A 4,454-nucleotide genomic window follows, 5' to 3' on the forward strand; every position below is an offset into this window, starting at 1 on the left:
GGTTACACCATGTAACTCATGACTTTACCCATTCCTTATGCTCCATGGGTTTTAACCTCCATGGAGTATCCATGGATCACCACATGGGTTAAACCCAACATAAAGGAATCTTGGATCATAAGCCCACATATATAAGAATGAATGATTTACACAATCAATCCCCATATATTTAATTAGTCTCTTTTTTATCACTAAATTAAGTCCAAATTAATTCTTGATCAATACTAATTAAATAACATGATTTCATATTAATATATTAGAACTTATACTATATTAATATGTCACAAAATATCTTTTCCTCATAAACGGTCTATCCAAATGTTCCGATGCCATGCAACCCAAATGGACCATGCCGAGTCGGGTCAAGTACATACCAATTATAGTTATGGACTTAGACACTAATCCAATAGATGACTGGGTCTTATACTGATGATCAGAGAGCTGCGTTTACTTGGGAGCAGTTCAGGGATATGTTCTGCACTCGCTACATTCCGCTGGTCGAGCGGGAGCGGTTAGCTCAGGAGTTTCTGGATTTGAGACAGGGGTGGAGACGGTGATAGAGATCACCCGTATGTTCACGGAGAGGGCGATGTTTTGCCCAGAGTTTGCTTCTGAGCAGGCTCAGATGACACGTTATATGAGCATGCTCAAGACTGACATCCGTAAGTTTGTTGCTACCCAGCGCTGTGATACACTGTTGGAGTTACAGGAGGCCGCTAGGCGACATGAGCTTAAGATCGAGTTACAGTTACGGGAGCAGAGGCAGGCCCCGACGCAGTCATAGCCAGCACCAAAGCGGTCTAAGACCGCTGATTCCAGGTCAGGAGGACAATAGGGCCGCACTTGTGGAAAGTGCGGGAAGGGTCACTCAGGGGTTTGTAGATCGAGCAATGCGTGTCGCAAATGCGGAAAGGAGGGGCACTTTGCGAGAGATTGTCGCCAGCTAGCCCCGGTTTAGGATATGAGGATTTTCTACCACTGCCATCAGGTTGGTCACGTGAAGACCAATTGTCCACAGCTCGCTGCCAGGCCGACGCAGGCTCCAACACCAACTACACTGAGGATTACTGACAGGATTTTGGAAAGAGCAGCGCCCCCAAAGGCTCAAGGATGTGCCTTCCATCCTACAACAGAGGAGGCCAGGGCAGCACCAGACGTGGTTGTTGGTATGTTTCTGTCCCTTATCTTACTGATTATATATGTTTTATGCTTATATGTTTGTACCTGTGATTAGGTACGTTCTTAGTGAAATCCTTACCTGCTTTGGTATTATTTGACTCGGGGGCGAGTCGGTCGTTTGTCTCTCGGTCATTTGGTTTGCCAGTAGGAGAGCTAGAGTGCCCGTTGCGAGTCTCTATCGCCAACGAACACGAGATTTCTACTTCTTCCATCTATCAGGGTTGCATGTTGGAGATCTTCGGGGTATCTTTCCTGATAGACTTGATTCTGATTCCTATGGGGGTGTGTTTGTGATCGTGGGTATAAACTGGCTTAGTCGCTTCGGTGCCATGATCGACTGCGAGGGTCAGCGAGTGGTAGTTCAAACCCCAAGTGGGGGAGAACTGATTGTGTACGACGAGGGAATCAGACTGGGATCGGGGTTTTGTTCAGCTGCCAGGGCTGGGGAGTACATTCAACATGGGTGTGCGGGTTATTTAGCGTATGTGGTGGATACGCGGGTCAGGGATCAAACCACGGTTTCAGAAGCTCCAGTAGTCAGGGAGTTCGCTGACGTGTTCCTGTAGGAGTTACCCGGAGTGCCTCCGGAGAGACAGGTCGAGTTTAGGATCGATCTAGTGCCAGGTGCGGTCCCTATCGCCAAGGCGTCGTACCGGTTGGCACCACTAGAGATGCGGGATCTATCCTCACAGCTGCAGGAACTGTTAGGCAAGCAGTTCATTCGTTCGAGCAGTTCTCTGTGGGGAGCGCCGATCCTCTTCGTCAAGAAGAAGGATGGTTCACACCGGATGTGCATCGACTACCGGGAGTTGAACAAGTTGACGGTGAAGAACTGTTATCCACTCCCGAGGAGAGATGATCTTTTTGATCAGTTGTAGGGGGCATATTGGTTCTCCAAGATAGACCTAAGGTCCGAGTACCATCAGGTCAGAGTTAGGGAGGAGGACGTAGAGAAGACCGCGTTCCGGACTCGTTATGGACATTACGACTTCGTGGTGATGCGGTTTGGGCTCACCAACGCTTCGACAGTGTTTATGGGCCTGATGAATCTGGTCTGCAGACCGACGCTTGATCGCTCGGTCATCGTATTCATAGATGATATCTTGGTGTACTCCAAGACCCGAGAGCAGCATGAGGAGCATCTTCGGGAGCTATTGGGAGTCTTGAGGCGAGAACGGTTGTATGCCAAGTTCTCGAAGTACGATTTTTGGTTACGAGAGGTTCAGTTCCTTGGACATCTCGTTAACCAGGAGGGGATTTTGGTCGATCCGGCCAAAATCGAGGCGATTATACAGTGGGAGGTTCCGAAGTTTCCTTCGGATATCAGGAGCTTCTTGGGATTGGCAGGGTACTACCGGAGATTCATACATGATTTATCCAAGATTGTAGTACCCCTCACTCATATGACGAGGAAGGGGTGGATTTACGGTGGGGCCCCGAGCAGCAGAGGGCGTTTGAGACCCTCAGATAGCGACTTTGCGAGGCTCCAGTCTTGATTCTCCCGGAGGGAGTTGAAGATTTTGTAGTGTTCTGTGATGCATCCATCACGGGACTGAGAGCGGTCCTCATGCAGAGAGGATGGGTGATAGCCTACGCGTCACGGCAGTTGAAGCCGCACGAGTCTAGATACCTGACCCATGATCTGGAGTTTGGAGCGGTGGTATTAGCTCTCAAGATTTGGAGACATTACCTCTATGGGTTCCGCTGTACCATATACACGGACCGCAAGAGTTTGAGACACATCATGGATCAGCCGAACCTGAACATGAGACAGAGCAGGTGGCTTGACGTGGTCAAGGATTATGACTGCGAGATCCTTTACCATCCCGGTAAAGCAAACGTGGTTGCGGACGCTCTGAGCCACAAGTCAGCTGGATCTTCTACTCCAACGAAATGTATGAGGATATCAGTGGATTCTCCACTTGTGAGCTTGACCAGGGAAGCTTCGGCTGAGGGTATGCGACAGGAGAATTGGAAGCTTGAGAGGATCATGGGTGAGAACACTCGGTTTGTGCAGGACAACCGAGGATTATTGACATGTTGTGGTTGGGTCTGGGTTCCGATGTCTGGTGGGGTCAGACAGATTGTTCTGGAGGAGTCTCATAAGTCTCGCTTCTCTATTCACCCGGGGGCCACTAAGATGTACCGGGATTTGCAATTGAGTTACTGTTGGCCATGCATGAAGAGGGATATTGCATGGTATGTGGAGAGGTGCTTGACCTGCCGGATGGTCAAGACCGAGCATCAGAGGCCGCACGGTCAGCTGCAGCCTCTGGAGATTCCCATATGGAAATAGGAGCAGATCATGATGGATTTTATCACCAAGCTGTCAAGGAACGGATATGATTCTATATGGGTCATCGTGGATCGATTGACCAAGAGCGCCCACTTCTTAGCGATACGGGAGAGTTCATCGACCGAGAAGCTGACCGACTTGTATATCTGCGAGATCGTTGCTCGCCATGGGGTGCCGGTCTCTATTATATTAGACCGCGATGTTCGATTCACCTCCTGTTTCTGGCAGAAATTCCACGAGGAACTGGGCACACGGCTGCACTTCAGTACAACCTATGATCCCCAGACAGACGGCCAGAGCGAGCGGACCATACATGATCTTGAGGATATGTTGAGAGCTTGCGTTATCGACTTCGGTGGGAGCTGGGACTCCTACCTACCCTTTGCAGAGTTCTCCTACAATAACAACTTTCATTCTAGTATTGGTGCTCCACCATATGAGTTGTTGTATGGACGAAGATGTCGCACCCCAGACTGTTGGGGTAAGATCGGTCACAGGGTGATGGGACGGACAAAGGTAGTTCTGCAAATTACTGAGAGGATTCAGCAGATCAGACATCGGCTGCAGACCGCTCAGAGTCGGCAGAAGAGTTACGTCGACAGGCGCCGATCTGAGCTGGAGTTCCAGGTGGGAGACATGGTATTACTGAAGGTCTCACCCTGGAAGGGTGTGATTCGCTTCAGGAAGTGGGGGAAATTGGGTCCCCGATACATTGGGCCATTCAGGATTATTGCCAGGGTTGGCAATCTGGCATTTAGATTGGACCTCCCGGAGGAGCTCAGTCAGATTCACAACACTTTTCACGTTTCGCAATTGCGAAAGTGCATACTGGATGAGGAGTGTCACACCCCAAAACCAGAACGGCGGAAACGTTCAGGGGCGGAGGACGTAATGTACAGTATCACAACAATGCATAATAGTAAACAAGCAACAACATCATTCATTGCATTAATAATATAATTTTAATACAAGTGTGTTC

This window comes from Lactuca virosa, chromosome 6 (genome assembly GCF_052849685.1).
Source record: "Lactuca virosa cultivar CGN04683 chromosome 6, Lactuca_virosa_CGN04683_v6, whole genome shotgun sequence".
NCBI lineage: Eukaryota > Viridiplantae > Streptophyta > Magnoliopsida > Asterales > Asteraceae > Lactuca > Lactuca virosa.